This window comes from Cricetulus griseus, chromosome 10 (assembly GCF_003668045.3).
Source record: "Cricetulus griseus strain 17A/GY chromosome 10, alternate assembly CriGri-PICRH-1.0, whole genome shotgun sequence".
Taxonomy (NCBI): Eukaryota; Metazoa; Chordata; class Mammalia; order Rodentia; family Cricetidae; genus Cricetulus; species Cricetulus griseus.
Window position 1 is genome coordinate 8,920,644 of NC_048603.1, and position 21,834 is coordinate 8,942,477.

The following is a 21,834-nucleotide window of genomic DNA, read 5'->3' on the forward strand; positions in this document are numbered from 1 at the left end:
AAAAAAGGAATACTTTGAGAACATACATCTTGAGTCAATTTTTCTAGCTTAGTCTAAAATTGTTTCTTGTAAAAAGCATAGTACATTAGTCTGCTTTGCATTCCTGGAACCCAGGACCTCATTACTCTTACTAACTTCTACTGCAAGATAAAGACAATGGATGATTCAGCCTGTGACATTAAAAACTCAAGATAATTCGGGATTCATCTGGTTTCCAGGAAAAAAAAAAAAAACAGGACAATGTCCAAATTTCTAGGGTTCCATTATACAGTAGAATCAGTTAGAATGGTCTCTTATGAGCATGTGACAATCTAAATGGACGACCTCAGTCCTGCTAGCTATTCACCACCATCAGTCTATGTCTGGTTGGATACACATGGGCCACTAAGGGAAGAATACCTACAGTCACTCCTTTTCCACCTCTTGACTGGGCATGAGTCTGCATTAGCCACTGCCCACTCCATAAAGAGACTGCTCTGACCAAGATGGAAATGTCACCAATCTATACACATGGCTATTTAGAAGGCAGTTGGCAGCATGAACATTTAGCCAAACAAAAGTAGATTAGCCCTCAAGGCCCCGTGACATCCCTGGGTATGGCTTTAGACCAGATTTTCAGTATTTTCTGATTTTCCAATCAGAAAACCATTGGTTACCCTAATCCCACCCCCACCAGGGCTCCGGGAACAATGTGGAGGAGTGAGTCAAACTGCCAGCAGAGATGTAGGCAGAGATCATGAGGCACCACTCTAGCTGAGGAGCTATTGGAAGTTTGATGCCTTCTAGGGACGTGAAAGCCACTTTTCTTTGGAGTTGTGGCTGAAGGGACCTGCTCCCCTTTCGGCAGCCATAACAGCCGAACACATGCTTGCCATAAACCTGCCTCGGTCACTTAGAGGTCAGATGCCTGTCTCGTGACAAGGAACCCATCAGAAGTTAGTCACTAGAAAGTCAGATGCCTGCCTCGTGACAAGGAACCAATCAGAAGTTAGCTATGCTTTATGACTCTGGGTGTGCTTTACGGACAAGCGCACAGCAATGTAGAGAGCATAGCAACCACCCTGGGAGGGCCTATGGGCCATAACAACCAGTTGACCAATCAACACAGGGCAAGCCCTCCAAGCCTGGAGGCACACCAATCCTAAGCCTGTGCGTACCCCTAGACACTCCCCTTACGCTGTCCTATCTCCTGGGAGACCGTAGGAGCTGTCTTTTCTAGCCATCCACCATGGCGGGTGGGTGAAAGATCTGAGCTAACATGGGGTTAGCTTGTTAAATTACAATAAAGCCTCATGCAGTTTGCATCAAGCTCTCGAATCCGCCTGGTGATTGGGGTGACCGAGAATGTGGCCTGGGACCCCGGATACTTGAGTTTTTGGGGGTCTAACAGTGGCCACTGGTAGGCTGCCAATACTCCAATGGATGACTGCACACCCATTCACACAGAACAGCACTAATTGGATTTGGTTCATTGTATAGACTTACAAGTCCAATATGATGTATGTGTGTTTATACATATTACATATAATATGTATTTATACACACACAGATATGAAGACATGCAGGTGTGAGGAGAACATGCCTAGGAGCTTTAGAGGAGGCTGGAGGGGGGATATGATCAAAATCCATTGCATATCATGTGTATGTATAAAATTCTCAATGGATAAGTAAATATGCTATTAAAAATAAAAAGTAAAAATTTGGGGTTTGGAGAGTTAACTCAGCAGTGAAAAGCTCTTGATCCTCTTACAGAGTTCTTGGGTTTGATTCCTAGCACCCAGGCCACAACCATCTGTAACTTGAGTGTTGAAGCTTTCTGCTGACTTTCACGAGTGCCTGGCTTGCATATGTTACATATCCATACATGTAGGCTGAACACTCGTGCACATAAATAATAAGTAAGTCTTAGAAAAATGTAAAAATGTAAAAATGAACTTTCCTAGTCCTCGTGATGGAAACGACCTTGTTGGTTTATAATTACATTGACTGCCTTTCATTTCTTCTGGGTAATGTGAGGTTAGAACTGTTTTAACATCCAAATTAAAAAGGTGTAGGAATTCATGACAAATGAATGTATCTACAGGTGTGAGGAAGGTTGGCCATTTTCAAAGTAAAGGTCTTTTCCCTTATTACTGTTATTATCCTAATGGCTAATCATTGTGATGGAGATTTAAATGTTCCAGAAAGTTAAATCCAAGCTTGAATTCATTTGCAAAAGAGCTAATCCATCAAGCTGCTATTTTTTTTTCTACAAGGAATGACATGTGAGATGGGTTTAAAACTGGATGGAAGTCACCCTAGTTGTATCAGAAAAGACATTAGTCAAACATTTGTTGAAAACCAAGTGACTGGCAGTCACAATTTGATTGTTAAAATACAGCCAATATCTTACAACAGAAATACAGAGATAGTTTTATGAATTCATATGATAGTCATTCTTTTTTTTTCCCTAGCAATAGAGACCAGACAAAGTCCTTTCAGAGATGAAAAGCAGTTCATATAATATTTATGTAGTCTGATTTAACAATTATAATTGTCCAGGTTAAAAGGATGCTGAAAAGAAAGATCTTCCCATCATTTTTTTTAAATCTACATAATCATACTACCAAGAAGCAGAAATATTTACAGCGCATTTAGGTTATTCATGCAATGGAGAAAGGTAGTACAATGTGAAAATGAGCTTCACTATGAAATACAAGGTGCAACTTGTTTATGAAGGAAAAACACAATGAAGTAAGCATTACCTTCATAACAATGAAGCAAATTTCTAAGGTATTTACATTTCGTTGAAGATAGACTAACTGGAATAGAATCCTAGATATCCGGATTTTTTAAAGATCATGCTTTTAATTTTAAAAGCTTATTTGTTTGTATATGTGTGTGGGTGTGTATGCCAAGTACATGTGGGGACCCACAGAGGCCAGCTGAGGGAAACAGACCGCCTGGCCATTGTGAGCTGCTCGAAATAGACCCTGGGAACCAACATGTAGAAGAGCAAAACTTCTCTTCACCTCTGAGCCGTCTCTCAAATATGGATTCTCTATAGGAAGTATGCAAAAGAGAAAAATGCCTCCAAATCCCTGGATTCTGGTGGCAGAAGAAAGACAATTCTGAGTTCCAGAATTGGGGGGAGGGTGGTTTACGTGAAAGAAACACACACACATTTTCTGTATCTTGTTCTAACTTTTCTCTAAGCTACAACACTCCGGTGCAGCAGAATGAGAAAGACTGGGAAGGACTGCTTCTGTAATTTTGGCCAAAATTTTGAATAGATTCACTTTATTTTATTTATATATACTATGTAATTTTCCCTTAAAGCAAATAAGCTTTTGGACTCAGAACCTGAGGTAAGCTTTCAGATGGAGAACTACACATTAGGGCTGAAGGCTCCAATAAAAGACTGTGGCAATCAGCCATGCTGGGCAGTGCTTAATACCATTATTTAGATGCAACCTGCTTAGAGTTTTCACTTGGGAGATAGACTCTAGAGTTGTGAAACCCGTCTTAAGTTTGGGAATTCTTCCCTTTCTTTTGTATTCAGCATCGGTGGCCCTTTGCTTTTGTGATGAAATGGAAGAATATTTTGGAAACTATGAACCAAATATTAGTGCCTGTGGTGACTCCTCAATGACATGAACAGTAAGATGGCTTCTTTGCTTCTGTTGTGGCTTTCACAGGACCTGGTCTGTAGCTGCAGCCAATTCATGGATCCTCCTCAACCTTCCGGGGTTTTCTCAAACCAAGATGTGGAGGTGGTTCTCAAACTGTTCATTTCACAAAGAAGTTTGGACTCTCTGTGTGTTTTGGCACCAGTCTGTGGAGATGGTAACAGACACAGAGAACCACGTGTGTTTGGAGTTATCTCTTCTCTTTTGTAGAAAATGTTCTATTTATGCCTCTTTAGAAAAATTTAGATTATAATGTATAAGCATATGTTTTATTCTTTCAGTACTACAAGTACATATTCTTCTGATTTGATGCAATTTCATTGAAGTACATGTTTAGAACCAAGAGAATATTGGTGTGTGTGTGTGTGTGTGTGTGTGTGTGTGTGTGTGCGCGCGCGCGTGCGTGATGCAAATATGCACATAGTTGCACTTACCTATATTAAGTGTGCATATAAGACAGTGACAGATATTTGGAGATGAGGTATTTAATGAACCTGGAGGTCACATTTTAGAGGTCACCTCTAAGACTGGTGAATGCCCAGCATTGATGTTACAGACGTATGCCACCATGCCTGGCTTTTACATGGGTGCTGGGCATCTAGAGTTCGGTAATCATACTTGCCCAGTAAGTAATTTACTCACTGAGCCTTCTCTCCAACCCTTGAACACTTGAGTATTAAAGACAAGAGGATCTCTTACACTGTTTTTTTTGTTTTGTTTTTTTTTTTTTTAGTATTATGTGTGCCAGTAGACCAATATGAGCAACTCTTCCTTGGTGGACACTACCAGGCTCTGCATCTCCCATTTTTTTTTTTTTTTTCATTCCTGCAAGGCTGTCTGATCTGAACCTTTTGGGCTATCTTATCCTTTGTTTAGATATCAGCAAGTTCTAATTAATGTGACTACTTTTTGTTTCTCCCACTTACCCCCCGGGTAGTACATTCATTTGTTAATTCTAAAGGATGACTAAAGAACCAGCCTGTCTTCATCTTATGCCTAAAAGCCCTCTTACAGTAAAGACAAACTCGGATCGTTTCTGTTTGTGATTAAACCTTTGTTTCTTAAGGATTGGTCTATGCCTTAACTATGAATGGTTCTGTACTGCCTGTCCCAGGAATAGTAATAATGCCTTTGTTTCAAAAAAAGTTGTTTATAACCATCTTGTAACCCTACCTTTGTTTCAAAAGGTTATATGGCCACCTCTATAGCTACTTTGTTATGACTGCTTGTTAGAATGGCTACCTTGTTATGGCCACCTTGCAACCATGTCTTTCTTTCAGGAAGTCATTAGGATTAACTTGTTATGATGCTGTGCTCCTGTGGCTATCTTAGCCACCAAGTCCCCCATTTGGAAACCCCCTATCCCTGGGTTATGAAGAGTCTTGTCTTCCTCCCATCAGATGCTGGCTTCTCAAATCCTCCCTTAGTGGGAGGCAGACCATGTCCATGAATAGGAAAGCTTGCTTTAATTAATCTGGCCATGATGACTTGGGTCAGTGGTCTTTGTCCTCCCATCTTGGGAATTAACACAGGCTGATTTGTTTCTTCAAATTACTTGCCCGTTCACTTCTCCCTCTAGTCTGCACAATCTGCTGCTTCCAACGACTTCTTTTTAGTTAGAGTTCACAAAATCAGTACAGGTAGCGCGCAACCTTTACTTTAAGATTAAAAAAAAAAAAAACCTCTATCTGTGGTTTCCCAGCAATATTATGTTCTGGTCCGTGGTCATTCTTTATCATCTATCCTCTCCTCTGCAGTTTGAAAATTGATTACCTAACTCATAGAGATAACCATATTTTTGCCACCCTAAACAACACAATGGTCCTCACTCTCCTGTCCCCTTACAAAAAGAGTGGAGATCTATACCTTAACCTGACAACTCCTTTAGATGTTCCTACAACTCACCAAATCTACAGCCAGCACCCTTGACTTACAGGTTCAACATTCTACTGCCTTATTTCTGGGATTTGACATTTCACCAAAGTCAGGCATAGGTTTCTACTGCTTTCCACTCTTTGGCACATATACCCAGTCATCACACCTGTTAAATTCAGTGACATCAGGGAGGCTTCAGCTCACTTGACCTCTTCAGCGTTTGGTACTCTTGAATACTTTCTTTGTGAAACTCTCCATTTTTTTCCACTGTGGCCTTGTATCCCACCTGGTTCCCTTCACATGCCATATTTTTTTCTCTATTCCCCTACAAATATTTTCTCTGAACAGTCTTCTCACTGTGTCAGAGTGCTTATTAACTGACCAAATAATAGCTACATCCACCAAAGGATGTCTCAACATCAACATTCCAAAGACAGGACCTAATATGTCTCTCAAAGTCTACTTTGTTCTCCTCTTGATCATGACACCAATCAAACTAGGAGCCTAGGAATCATTCCAAAATTTCCAGCAAACGACATCTGTCATGAAATTGGTGGCAATAATTGATCCTATTTGCTCTGTTGCTAAAAGCTTTTGGTAATTTTGCTCTTTTATTATTCATATGCAAAGAGAGAAAAAGTTTTAGGACCCTTCCTCTCACAAAAGAGAGCTGTAATATTTCATACTGTTTTCTGCCCACAGACTTAATCTGTTGACAGACTACAACTAGTTTGTTACATTCTGTTGAGAATCAATATGGCTCCTCTCTGGTTCTCTGTTATTGAGCAGAGCCCATTGGAATTCATGACAGTTGTTTCTTATCAGCAAACAACATGGTAAATAAGTATTTTCATAGGGCTACAGGCAAAAATACAATGCTTCTGGTTAGAGAATTGGTTTTTCAATGAACAGCAAAAGGATTAAGTATAAATGTCTCGGTTACTGAAGACCTTCCTATACCCGCACTCTAAGACATTAGTCAGATCCTCAAGACCACATGGAGAATCTCCCTCAAGAGGGGCTTGAATTCTCACAACTTCCCCAAATCCATCTCCAACACCCGTCTCCTGAACTGCTCAACACAACACTCAAAGTTCTTTCTCCCTGTCTCTTGAGTTCTACACTTTCTTAGTTAGGACATCTGCAGAAAGCACCCAATATGGACAAGACTTACTTTAACCGGTAGGAACTGGAATTAAGGTTTAGCTAGTTCCAAATATACTCTGTTCCCTCCCTTCCAAGAGTTTTCATCTCTTCTGGAAAAAAATAAAATAAAACTACACACTTTAAAAAGTAATAATGTTTACTAAGCCAGTGTTTTCTTGATTTAAAGGAATAATACTAATAAGAGTTTTACACGCCATTGACACAATGTGTGTAAGTTGGTTTTCTAATGAAATGCAGACCTCTTCAGAGCTGTAATTCTAAGGTAAGCAAACTGCACGCTAGTGTCTAGAAAGCCCCAAAGCAGTCAGCTGGTTTTGAGTCCACTGTTACCACTAGCCTAAATTTTATGCAATTATGTTGAAAATGAATTCTGGGGTCAGATACTTTATACTACTCTTAATATGTATAATAAACAGGGTGTGGGCAGTAGAGTTTCTATCTAAGCAAGAGCCTCACCTTTCTCTTCAAAAAAGTAGGAGGGGGCTTTTGTCTAAAGACGGGGTTCAGCAGAGGAGAAAATGGTTAAAAGTGGATAACCGGAAGTGAACATGACCAAAGTGTGTCCTCCCTCCCTCCCTCCCTCCCTCCCTCCCTCTCTCTCTCTCTCTCTCTCTCTCTCTCTCTCTCTCTCTCTCTCTCTCTCTCTTTCTCTCTTTCTCCTTCTTTCTTCTGGCAATAGAAAAGAGATTAAGCTCCGTGGATACTGTCCAAACACATTGTTGATAATTGCAGGGATAAACCAATAACTTACCTGTGTTAAAATTTTGAACTTTCACTGAACTCTAATTCATCATGGTTCCTAATAAGTGTTAATTGAATCATGAATATGAACTTTCAGGAAAATAAGAGGTGTCTACGCTGGCAGAGCCTCACCTTGCTGGGCTGATGAAGGATGCTGAGCAAGAAGGATGCTGAGCAAGACACTTTGCGCTAAGGAGAAGGTCAGTTTTATTAGTTGGGCCTCACAGGGAAACTGGAGCTGTGGGATAACAAAGCAAAATAAAAGGACAAAACCTGCACAAGAGTCATACCAGAAATGTGGAGGCTGAAAGTCCAGGGTTTTAGAGAGTTAGAGGTCACTGTCCTTCAAGGGATGTGAGACAGTGGTAGCCCAGGTGGCTATGAATTGGGACAAAGTAGAGTTTTCCATCTTCCTTCCTTCCTTCCTTCCTTCCTTCCTTCCTTCCTTCCTTCCTCCTTCCTTCCTTCCTTCCTTCCTTCCCTCCCTCCTTCCTTTCTCTCTCTCTCTCTCTCTCTCTCTTTATTTCTCTCTTTCTTTCTCTCTTTCTTCTTTACTCCTTCCCTTCCCTATCTTTTTCTTTCTGTATATTTTCTAATTGTCCATTAATTGTGTGAAATGATGCTTCACACATACATAAATGCACTTTGACCATATTCAGAGCCTTAAGCTGACATACATTTCCTCCTTTTTTGGTTACACTATAAAGTTTGTGTCTCTCTTAGATTCCGGAGCTTAGATAGAGTAGGTCTTTTACATAGGCCATTACAGACAAAAAGTGGTCCAGCAAGGGTTTGGACCCTGTCTCACTCTACTTTCTACTATACTTTGTTCCTTACAGAGTTCTATAATGGCGGAGTTACATACCACATATTTCAAGAGGACATAGTTTAGCTAAAAAGCGGAAGAGATCATTACAAAACTTAAATTACCATGTTAGAGTGAGTAATCAATAATTTTCACACTGAAAAACAGTGATGGGAACTTTTACCTCAACTTTTGAAGTTGTATTAAACTATTCAATAAAGAAAACATGAAAGCTGGAGAAAATTCAGAAAACATGCTTTCTAAAGCATTTTTGTTGTTCCTTTCTGTGCTCAAAACTGGTCCCCATTAGGAGCGGCATGTATCTCCTGACACCTCGTGGCCACTCAGTGTACTGCAGCAGCATGTAGCTCTTGCCACCATGTGGCCACTCAGTGTAATGAGGAATCAGGCAGCTTCTGCCACCACCTGGCTGCTCAGTGTACAACACTGAACTGTTTTGAAGGCTTGTGTTAAAGGGACAATACTACAATGGACGTATATATTATAAGGTAAGCCATTTCATTTGATGCTATTTGATGATCCAACTGCTGGAAATTATATCAAGGTGTAGCCATATGTGATTATAAAGTGTTTGACATCTGTATCTTAAACATTTATTGTCATTTTTGTTGTTGGGATCAGCACATGCATTTAGGAAGAAATACCTTTTCAGAGGCCTGGGTGGTTTGTATGATCCATTTTGAGCTGAGATTATAGTAGTGAAATTAAGAAAACCTGGCTTTGGCACCAGACAAACCTGACTTCCTCTTTTTCGAGTTTCTTCCTACTTTTGAGGTGTATCCTTGTCATAGCTAGGACATTGCTGCCATCTCAGCTGCAGCAGCAGATGCTCATTGCTAGTACAAATGAGTGTCTCATGTACACACACACACACACACACACACACACACACACACACACACACGAGACATAGAGAGAGAGACAGACAGACACAGAGACAGAGACAGATACAGAGACAGACAGATAGCAAACTAGAAATGGTACAGTTCTTTGGAAACCTCAAAGCCCACCCTCAATGACATACGTCATCTAGCAATACCGCATCTCCTAGTCTTCTGCAAACAGCCAGTAACTGTATTCAAATGTTCTAGGCTCTTGTCCATCCCTCACTCACCAGACAGAAATAAACCCCATCAGCAAATGCCCCTTAGCCCTAAGTTGAAATCTCTTCTATACAGTTAACAGTCACTTCAGGTTTAGAAATGTAATGACTCGATGTTGCTGCAATCATACAAATAGGATACAGATACAAGAAGACATACCAGTACATTATTTTGAGGAATTTGCAAAAATGTGACGAGACTCTGTGAGCATAAATTTTTATGTTCCCATCATTTGACCTTATTTCTATAGGGTATAAGCCTTGTCTGTCAAAATTCTATTCTTCCGTAGCAATTCAGAAAGTATGTTGGTTGAATACAACTGAATATAATTGGAAACCTTGAGTTGAAACTAGGAGAGAAGGGGTTGATACAATATACATTTTAACTTTAAATATTGTCTTAGTCACTGTTATATTGCTGTGAGAGACAGCAAGATTAAGACAACTCTTCTAAAAGAAAGCATTTAACTGAAGGCTTCCTTACAGTTTCAAAAGGTTAGTCCATTATCATGTGGGAAGTGTGGCAACAGGTAGACAGGCATGGTGCTGGAGAAATAGCTGGGACCTTTGCACTCTCATCCCAAAGCAGCAGGCAGAGAGAGATAGACAGATAGGTATTTAGATAGATAGATAGATAGATAGATAGATAGATAGATATTTAGATAGACAGATGATAGATAGATAGACAAATATATAGATAGATAGACAGACAGATGATAGATAGAGAGATATATAGATGATAGATAGATAGACACACACACACACATATATATAGAGAGACAGACAGATATATAGATAGACAGATAGATATATAGATAGATGATAGATAGATAGACATATATATAGATGATAGATAGACAGATATATAGACAGATGATAGATAGACATATGGTAGATAGACAGATGATAGGTAGGTAGATAGATAGACAGATGATAGACAGACAGACTGATAGATAGATGATAGATAGATATATAGATAGATGATAGACAGACAAATATATAGACAGACATATATATATATATATATATATATATGATAGATAGACAGATATAGAGATAGATGATAGATAGACAGACAGATATATAGATAGATAATTGATAGACAGAAAGATGATAGACAGACAGACAGACAGATGCTAGATAGACAGATGATAGGTAGATAGATAGACAGATAGATAGATCGATAGATAGACAGACAGACAGACAGATAGATAGATAGATAGATAGATAGATAGACAGAATCTCAGAGCCCTTCCCCAGTGACACACCTCCAACAAGGCCACACCTCCTAATCCTTTTCAAACTGCTCATCAACTGGGGATTAAGCTTGCAAACATGTGAGCCTATGGGGCATTCTCATTCAAACTATCACAAAGATGTTTCACAGATAATGATCATTTGCTTATAAATGTTCTACTAGCAATGGGAAGTATTAGCAATTTTACAGAATTATCTTTTATACTAATATTTTTTAATTTTTGAAATTAAAATACATCTGCATCATTTCCCCCATTCTCTTTTCTCCCTTCAACCTTTCCTCGGCACACCACCAACTTACTCTCTCTCAAATTCATGGCCTCTGTTTGAGGCCAATTGTTGATGTATCTTGATGTAATCTTACATACACAGATGCAGGTTATTCTGTCAATATAATGTTACTTGCATGTACACGATTTCAGACCTAAGCCAACTGAGGCATCTACAGTAGCACTCCTTCACCTAAAGCCTAGACAACATCACCCACAAGGCAGAGGAAAGATTGCAAGAACCAGAGGAATAGGAAGTCCGATGTGAGACTCTATCTCCTAGAAATGTCAGGAAACCTACCACTTGAAGTCTCAACATGGCTCTCGAAACAAGACCGGAACAATGACAACATCAATAGATGTGATAACATAGAAATATAAAATCTCACAAGGTCCCAACTGCGGGAAGCCTTGCTCCAGACAAGTTTGATGACGTGGCACAGATTTGTGAAGTCAGCATCATGAACCTGTTGTCATTCACACAGGTGGCCCCAGAAAGCCCTGGGCTATCTTTATTTCTATAGTTTCAATGGTTTGAATGAACAGTTTTACAATCAGTTTTTACTTCATAAGTTTCCAAAAATGTTTACAAGTTTCCAAAAAGTTTACAAGTTTGTTCCTTGCCCCTGACCCCAACTCTTCCATGAGTAGCCATTACCTTTTCGAAGTGTATTGCTACTGCTAGAAGCATAAGTAGCCTTGCAAACTACGAAGGAACTTTTCTAACGAGTCACATGCCTACAGGTAGAACAGTGTGCCGAGCTGGCAGTATATACGGTTATAGCATCATGCAGTTTGAGAGACGGTTGTGTCTCTTGTGGTTAATGCCTACATCTGGTAGGGTTTGTGTTCTCATGATCACCAGCCAAAGCTGGATCTACTTAATCTACATTTTGTACTACTTTATCTCCTCTGGAGATATACCAGGTTTTTCCATTTATCCTATAGGTAACATAACTTGCTCTTAATAGTTGACACCATTTATCCCTTATTCTTATGTCTATCTCCCTTAACTTTTGGGGGTATTGGCAGCTAGAAATGAGGGAACTGTGCCTTTCTATGATTCTGCTTCATTCCCTGTTCCCATTAACTCCTGGTATCATCTATTTAATAACATTTCACAAAGACTCGAATCGGTGAAATCATTCCTTCCAGAACAATTATGTAAATATGTCATATTAAACTCCATGACCTACTGTGACTCATTCAGGCCAGCAATATGGCCAGTAGAGTGAAAGCAAGGAGAGCGTATAGCACTCATGCTTCTGGGGTCATGCAGGGAATTGTCCACAGGTCTTTGCCAAGTGAGTCAGTGTTGCTGGGTCCCTTGGGAGTCAGGTGAAAGGAAAAAAACAGACTCCTTTATTTAGCAATAGATACAAACTTACATCCTATCCCAGCACCCAGGCGTTCTGAGCCATTGACATTGCATAGTCGCCCATCATTGGCTGGGCAGAATCAAGACCACTGACAGCAACTGCCAAACTCAAGACTGGCTCACTAGGTCTGGTAGGCCTTAACTTCCTACTGGTCAGGGGTTCCAGGATCTCGCCACAATGAGAGCCATTCATGCTATTCTCAGGCCTTGTTCCCCTAAGAAGTCACATGGCTCCTGCCACCGGACACTGATATTTTCTGACTAAAGTAAATCAGAATAAGAAATTCCTATTTCAAACATATTGCATGTTTCGTCGAATTTTTTTAAAACCTTCACTTAAAGACATTGCATATGATTTTCTGTATAAAAATAGATGGCCATTATGATTGCTTCTTTGATTTATTAATGCTAGAAAGGCCATCCCTGTAAGTTAGCTTACATAAGTTCTAGGAAATCTTCTGAGGGTAAGAACAGAGCAAAGGTTGTTGGTGTGTTGGTATAAATGTTCTTTGCGAGGCTGTCAGTGCCCAGTTGCTTCTATTTTAAAATGGAGTAAATATTTGTTACAAAGTTGACTTTGGATTATGTTAGATTCTAGGAAGCGATTCAAATGTTTATTTACCCCCCTTCCATGGAATAGTGTTAGAGAATTGTAAAACAGAGAGGCAAACAAAGCTAGGAGATTTATGATTTTTTTTAAAACATCAAAGTGAATTTGTTACAGAGTATGGAAATGGAAAAACAAAGATTTTCCAGGCCCAGCAGACCTCATATGAACCAGACAAAGACATTTTTGTCAGATAAATATTCAATACTCCATCATACTCAAAAGTATTAAACAAACCCAAACTGAGCACTGTTCATCAAACTGTCAAGTTCATGAAGGAAAAGCAGAGCCTGAGAAGCTCATAGAAGACAGCTATGACATGCCAGCTGGATGCAGCTAAGTACCTGGAGTAGACCCTAGAACAGAAAGCAGGCACTCAGAAAAGCTAGTAAAATGCAAACACACCTGTACCTTGATCGAGAATAAAGCGCTCTCGATCCCTAAAACAGACAACTCTCTCAAAGTTGAGCTTTCTAGTGTGGTCATAGGTTACACTGAATTTTTTATACTTCTTAAAAAAAGGATCAAAAGTCTGCAGAAAATTTTGACTGTCCCACACATCAAAAGATTCTGTAAGACAGACATTTAGATCTCTTTGACTGTGTATATTCTCTTCAAAAATAGTCCAGGAATTATATATATATATCTTCGGGAATTTTGAGGAAGCAGTGATAAGTCATTTGCTTTTATGTGTCTGGATAGTGGAGAATAAAACTGGAGTAAGATGGTATCTAAGAGTGGTTTTGAGTTGCATTTCCCTGACGGCTAAGGATGTTGAGCACTTTCTCAAGTGTCTTTCAGCCATTTAGGATTCTTCTGTTGAGAATTCTCTATTTAGTTCTGCACTCCATCTTTTAATTGCTTTGTTTGATGTTTTGGTGGCTAGCTTCTTGAGTTCATTGTATATTTTGGTGATCAGCCCTCTGTCAGATGTGGGGTTGGTGAATATCTTTTCCCATTCTGTGGGCTGGCGTTTTGTCTTGCTGACTGTGTCCTTTGCTTCACAGAAGCTTCTCAGTTTCAGGAGGTCCCATTTATTAATTGTTGATCTCAATGAGGTTTTCTTTCATGTATTCAACCACAAAACACAGAAGCATTTCTGACATCTATATCTGGAAGGAATTCTTCTGGTTTAACTGTTTGTTAATTACCAATTTATGACCTGTTACAGTTCTCAATATTATAGAGTCTTGAGTTTTAACCCATCCTGAAGAAGAAAGAACTTTACACTCACAAACATAAAGCCACAGTGATTTCCTGGGATGTTAAAAGATTCCCTGTAATATTACATAGAGAGAGGGGAGGAGACCATCGGCACAGGAGGACTAGATGCAGTGCTGTGAGACACTGAATTCCGCACACAACATGACCATTGCGTTTATGGCTGCGATGGCTACCTGTGCAAGCTCTGAAAACAAGCACACAAGAGAGACGTGACGTGACAGTAAAAAGGACCCTGAGAATAAGAAAGGGATTAGCAGAAGTGGGAGAAGAATAAGAGAGAGTAACGGGGAGCTGAATATGATCCCAATGCATTGCATGAAAGTGTCAAAAATTTCATTATATATAAATGCTTTCAGACTTTTATAGCTGTCTCCAGGTATTGTTCACTTGCTGAGATGCGGATCTGAGAATCTGCAGCGCACCCTTTTCAGTGATCTCACTTGGATCCATGTGCCAGAGCTTCTGTATGCTGCAGTGTGGATGCTACACTCAGTGTGGGTGAATGATGGTCAATTGCTAGAAAACTGAGTGTGCCCGTGTGTGTGCCCTTGTGTGTGTGTGTGTGTGTGTGTGTGTGTGTGTTTCTATTTGAAGGACAGGAATTGTAATTTCTCATCAGGTAGAATTTCCTTAGAGTGAATGGGTATGAGGAAACGACAAGACAAAGGAACAGGCGGAAGTAAAGGGAGAATCCCTCCTCCACACCAAAGAAAGAAACTGATCTGGGTAAAACCTCAGAAATAAAATTCTCAGCAGATTAGCCCTTCTCGGTGCCCCAGGATCGGCTGTCAGGTCTGTTGGTGAGTTCTGAGAAGTCGAGAATGCCAACTAGGGGAACGTCTTGACTATTTGGAAAGCAGAGCTCCAAAGAAGTTAAATATTTTAGGAATATTCTAATGTGGTAAAGCAAACTTGCTTGGGAAAAAAACCACAGTGGTAATTTGGCCTAAATGGAAGAAAAAAATAAAACCTTAGGTAGAAAATAACACCAGTCATCAGGCTACAATGACTGTTGAGGCCCAGAATTCACCTCTTTGTGGTACACTTTCTCATAGTAATGCTGTTGTCTTTGCCTTCCCCCCTTCTCTCTCTTGGTCTGTCTTAGGGTTTTTACTGCTCTGAAGAGATCCCATGACCACTGAAACTCTTATAAAGGAAAATATTTAACTGAGGTGATGGCTTAGAGTTTCATAGGTTTACTTCATTATCATCATGGTGAGAAACACGGCAGCAGGCCAGCAGCTGGGGTGCTGGAGAAGCAGCTGCTACGTGTTGCATAGCAACAAGAAGTAGACTCATGCACTGCACAGTATCTTGAATGTATGAGACTTCAAAGCCTGCCTCCACCGGGACACACTTCCTCCAACAAGACAATACTCACACCAACAAAACCACACCTTGAGCTCTGAATCATGCCTCAGGACAAACGAACAATGAAGATGATGAAGATGGTGATGAAGAAGAAGAAGATGATTTTGATGATGAAGAAACTGAAGAAAAAGTTCCAGTGAAGAAATACCCCAGCCAAAAATGCACAAAAATCAAACCAAAATGGGAAGGACTTAAAACAATCAACACCAAGATCAAAAAGTCAAGAGTCCTTCAAAAACCAGGAAAAGGCTCCTAAAATCCCAAAGGACCTAGTTCTATTGAAGACATTAAGGCAAAAATGCAAGCAAGTGTAGAAAAAGGTGGTTCTCTTCTCAAAGTGGAAGCCAAGTTCATTAATTATGTGAAGAATTGCTTCTGGATGACTGACCAGACGGCTATTCAAGATCTCTGGCAGTGGAGGAAGTCTCTTTAAGAAAATGATTTAAACAGTTTGAAATATTCCGTCTTACTTAATTTCTGTAACAGTTGATATATCTGGCTGTCCTTTATATAATGCAAAGTGAGAACTTTCCCTACTTTGTTTGATACATGTTGTCCAGGTTCCATTGCCAAGAATGTGTTGTCTAACATGCCTGTTTAGTTTTCAAGGATGGAACTACACCCTTTACTTGGTTTTAAGTATGTATGCAAAGTTATGATAGGACATAGTAATAGTGGTGGTCAGGTGTGGAAATGGTAGGGACACAAAAATATACATGTGAAATAAACTCAGTATTTAAATAAAAAAAAGAACAAAAGAGAGGAACACTAGAGTAAGGTTTGCTGGGAAGGTATGGTAGAGGGAGAGAGAGGGTAAACACAGCAGTCACAGATGACACTATCTCCAGTTCTCCAAGAACTCCAATAAAGTTCTTGGTGAACTTTTATAAATTCTTCTAAAAGTAGCCTGGTAACAAAAGCATCGCCAGTCAGACCAACTTGCTTTTGTTCTCCAGCCCATGAAACTGCCAATAACTAAAGAGTATGGACCATAGATCTCTGCATATACACTCATAACAACTTCTCATCCTTTGAAAACCTAATATGGTACAGTACTGGCTAGCTTTTACATTGTCAGCTTGAAAAAAACTAGAGTCTGTGGGCTATCCTGTAATACATTTTCTTGATTGATGAGTGGGCTCCACCCACAGGGGTGGGTAGTCTTGGGTGGGTAGTCCTGAATGGTATAATAAAGCAGGCTGAGCACATCGTTAATCAGCACTGCTCCGCAGAGTCTGCTTCAGTTCCTGTCTCTAGGTTCCTACCTTGATCTCCTACCTTGATTTCTGTTAGTGAAGGATTATTACATGAAAATTCAAGATGAAATAAACTCTCCCCAAGTTGCTTTTGGTCAGTGCTTTGCCACAGCAATAGAAACTCTAAGGTAGGAGACATCTAATTTACCATCCGAATGTCTACATTAATAAACATTGTTTGAGTTTTGAGGTCACTAATGAGTATACCAATAAGCAAGTAACAGAAATCTATGCCTTAAATTTAGTTGTTAAAGAAGAAAGGAAGGAAGAATGGTCATCCAACCGTTATGGGAGTTTTCTTTCTTGCCAGGTCCCACTGCCCTTTCAGCCTCAAATAAGTACACAGAGACATATATTAATTATTAAACTGTTGGCTGATGGCTAGTGCTTCTTACTGGCTAGCTCTCTCTTAATTATTAAACTGTTTCTACAAATCTATGTATTTCCACATGGTCTTGGCTTATCGGAAAATGCCTGGACCTGTTACTTCCTTGGCACTACATGGAGTCTCTCTGAGCACCCTCTTTGCCTACCTTTCCCAGAATTCTCCTCGTTTGCTAACCCTGACTCTCTTCCTTCCTCTACTGTCCAAACAGTGTTTTATTCATCATCCATTAAGAGAAACATATATACAGAAGGACATCCTCCATCAACCAACCAACAAACAAAACCCTCATCAATTCTTTTAATAAGTGAAAGAATAGAAAATGAGGGAAATGGTGACTGAAACAGGACTTAAGCCATTATGGGAAAATTTGTCAGAAGTTAATGAAGAGATTTGACAGAGGGGAGGGAAGGTATTTTAGAGAAAAGATGATGAATTCAATTTACAGACAATTGAACTTTGGAGATTAAATGGCACCCAGATGGAAATATCTAAAAACTACTTTAAAATATCATAGAGCAGGTTTGGAGGTGGAATCAAGAAAATTCTGGCTTCCAACATTCGCCGAATTAGGCTAGAATCTGCGTTCACAAAGGCAGATTCACTTCGCTCCTTGGCGGAGGACCCGTGAACACAGTTCACGCAGAAAGTAATTGTTGGGGAAATGACACAATGCAGAAAATAACATTCAGACAGCGATGGGAGAAGAAAGGAGGAGGCCTCTGGGCATTAATGTGTGGAGTAAGCACTGAAGGCTAAAAATAACTAATTGTGTTAAGATGTCTGTGCCAGTGCTGTAAATTTAGACAAAGAGTGAATAGAGCCAAGTACCACCAACTTCACCTGTGGAGACAGGAGAGACCGTGGCAGCGTGCTAGCAAGTTCAGCCACTGCAGTTGTATACAAAGGCATTTTCTATTTAGTTCCTGAGGAATTTTGAGTATTAAATACATGCAATTATTTAAATTTGGTATCTCTGTGTTGGCAGGAAAATACAGCTATACATTCATATGAGAATACAAGAGATTTAAGTGTATCACTAACCATTGGAAAATCCTATCATAGGTCAGACTCTTGCTGATAATATACCATGGCATTCGGCTTTCTTTAACCATGAACTTACAGATCTGCTAATCTACCACTATGAAAATATGATACATCAAGCTAAGGTCACTGCATTTCTACTTGGGAAACTGTGTATTGTAGGGAGCCGTCCCTGCATTCTCCATTACAATGATGGCGCCTGCAGGCACTGAATGTAAATAAGATTATTGCACAGGCGCTGGGTAATCTTCCATTCCTTGATCTCTGCCTATTCCGTGGCGTCATATGGCCTGAGGAGCTGAAGCCAATCATAGGGTGACACGTCCCAGGCGGCGGCTGCCAGCCTTTATTAGGGGACGGGATTCTTGGCTCGGGGTCTCCGCTCTGGTAAGCTTATGCTCTCCTCTCAAGATGCATTAAAGCTTTACTGCAGAAGGATCCGAATGTCCTGTGTGGTTCTTGCTGGCGAGGCTATAGCGCGGGACAGTGTATAACACAACTGAATAAGGGGTCTTCTCTAGCCTTTATACTTATCTTGAAATCAAGTAATAAGCTGTCAATATATGCTTTCTGCTTATTACTAATTCGCATTGGAGTTCTATCGTGTCTTATAGGAAAATGAGGTATTTTTAAACCCTTAAAAATACTCCATGCAGCAGATTATGAGCTTTAGACCTATTATTCAAGATGAGCACGAACAAAAGCTGTTTTCAAGCACATTATAGCTGAGAGATTTTACTATTCACACATAGTTACTGCAAGAGCTGCTAACAGATATGTGATAGCAAGAGGGAGTTCATGTAGAGAGAGCTGCATCACGAAAGCAAAGACAAATGCATCAATTGAGAAAGAAATGGGCAAATACGAAGAGCATAAAATTAAACACACATGTAAGTTTTAAAATTAAAGTGCAAGCAAAGAGGATAGAAAGTGTTTTTTAAAGACAGAAAATGGGGTCCACACATTTTAAGGTGCCTTTTATAAAGGAGAAAGTAAAATTACAAACAAAATTAAGATTCAGTGAAGTAGATTTTTGCATGCCACAAAGAGCAAGATTTATAAAATAATACAAATAGTACAGGAAATTTCCTTTGTAGCTTTTCTTTATTGAAAATAGATTCTTCTCTCATACAATACACCCCAACCACAGTTTCGCCTCCCTCCACTCCTTCTTCTACCCTCCCCCTGCCCACTGCTGTCTCTCCCCCCAGTCCACTCCCCTCTCCATTTCCTCTTCAGAAAAGAGCAGGACTCCAAGTGATGACCACCATATGGGACTAAACAAGATACAATAAGACAAAGGTGAAAGCCCTCGTATTGAGTTTGGACAAGGCAACCCAGTAGGAGGAAAAGGGTCCCAAGAGCAGGCAAAGGAGTCAGAGATACACCTGCTCCCACTGTTAAAAGTCTCACAAAAACACTAAGTGAACAGTCATAACATATCGTGTGCAGAAGACCTGGTACAGGCCTATGCAGCACCCTTGTGTGCTGTTTCAGTGCCTGTGAGTCCAAGTGAGCCCTGCTTAGATGGTCCAGTGGGCCATATTCTCTTGCTGTCCTCCATCTCCTTTGACTTCTATAACCTTTTCTCCCCTTTCTGAGGGGTTCCTAGATTTCTAAGGGAAAAGATCTAATAGAGACCTGCAATTTTGACCCTCTTTCCCCGTAATGTCTGGCTATGGGTCTCTACACCTGATCCCATTTGCTGCTAGACGAAGCCTTTCTGAGGATGACTAGACAAGGAGCTGAAGCTGAGTAGAGCACACTGCCATTAGGAATCACTTCAGCGGGTGTTTGTTGGTCTGTTTGTTTGGCTAGTAGGTTGGTTGGTTGGTTGGTTGGTTGGTTGGTTGGTTGATTTCTCAACAGTTCCTAGCCATCCAGGCAGTGTAGGTCCAGGCTTCCTCTCACAGCATAGTCCTTAAGTCAAACCCAACATAGGTTGGCCACTCTCACAATTTCTGTACCTCCATTGCCCCAGCACATCTTTCTTTTTTAAATCATTTTTTATTTGAATTAGAAATAAGATTGTTTTACATGACAATCCCAGTTCCCTTCTCCCTCCTGTCCTCCCCTACCACCCCCCCAACTAAAACCCTACCTATCACACATCCTTTCTTCTGTTCTTCCCCTGACTCAACCGAAGGATGCAGAGGTCATGAGGGAGCAGAAAGGTTGAGCCCCAGCACATCTTTTACACAGAAAAGATTGCAAATGGAAGGGTTTTGTAGCTGGGTTTGTGTCTAGGTTTTTTTCAGTAGCGTGAGGAGTAACTTCTCACATCAAAGAGATTCATGCTTCCCTAACCTCTTTGGGTCTATGGTTTGTAGTTTGATTACAATTCACTTAACACCTAATATCCACTTATAAGTTAAGTGAATAAATGCCATATTTGTCTTTTTGGGTTTGGGTTGCCTCACTTGGGATGAATTTTTTCCTAGTTGCATCCGTTTGTCTGAAAATTTCAGGGTGTCAGTTTTTCTTTCTTACCTGCTAATTCTGTATAAAATTAACTTTCGGTATTATATCTTCATCTTTGCTTGACAATTCAGTATAGACTAATTGCACAGTTCCTATAAAAAGATAGCACAAATGCAGGGGCTTCCCTGAGCATTATGAGACCACTCCTAAAAGGCTTAACCTCTCTAAGAATATTTTACCTCGTGTCATCTACTCAAACACTGACACAGTTTATGCAGAGGTTTCCAAAAATTATGTACACAATTCTTACCCTAGAGATTGAAAAGAAATCTAGTTAACGCCATAATGTCATGTTTATTTAGGAAGAGCAGGTGAACTATAACATGAAGAGAAAATGTTAACACTTCTGCATATGCCAAAGCACTGTAGGAGATATTAATAAAATAAACTGACCTTCAGTTCTGGGGTACTTATCAACTGATAAATGTTCTATGTATGCAGACCCTGGGTGTGTTCATGAAATAACCTTGGGTTATTTCATTTCATTCTCAAAGCAATGTGAAAAATATAAAGAGGTCTGCATTAAACATAAAGGCATTGAAGGTCAAGAGAAAGTTTTGCTTCCTAACCTCCTCAGCGGTTGATTCTTAATTGTGATGTCTGTTAAAAATTGGAGACTGCCTCTTACCTACAGTAGGCAAGGTCACCAGTCTGGTTAGAGAAACCACAGGGACTTCCAGAGTAGAGTATATTCTGGACAAAAATCAAGACTATCAAATGGCAAGTGAAATTGATACATCAGAAAACCAAAATAATTACAAAGTCATAGACAGATTCTGAAAGTAAATGATCAAAAAGATCCTGCAGGGATTGGTAAGCATGGTATTAATGAGAATAATGCCAATTACCAAGGAGACTTTACCACTATGGCAAAGCTTTGGGTAATGAGTTGTTTTATGTTGCTTGTTTGTTTGTTTGTTTTCTCCCTAATTTGAAATGTTTATAACTTCTTGTTTTAATTTATACTTTCTCCATGAAATTTTAAAGTAAATGAAATTAGCCAATTTTCTCCTATGATATCACACTTAAATAGCTTGCGCTTTCATTCTGAGAAACCCTTCATCCTATAAGCTAGTTTTGTTTTGTTTCATCTTATTTTTGCCTTATTTTTCACGACTTGACTACCAAACAGGAAAATCAGAAGTAAAATTGTTTATCTCCACAGAGAATAGCTTAATTAGCC

General features: G+C 39.8%; 1 pseudogene; it reads left to right on the forward strand.

Annotated features, from left to right (window-relative positions):
• Positions 1-15,922, forward strand: part of LOC113837406 — a 40,231-nt pseudogene extending 24,309 nt beyond the window's left edge.
• The last annotated feature ends 5,912 nt before the right edge of the window (positions 15,923-21,834 follow it).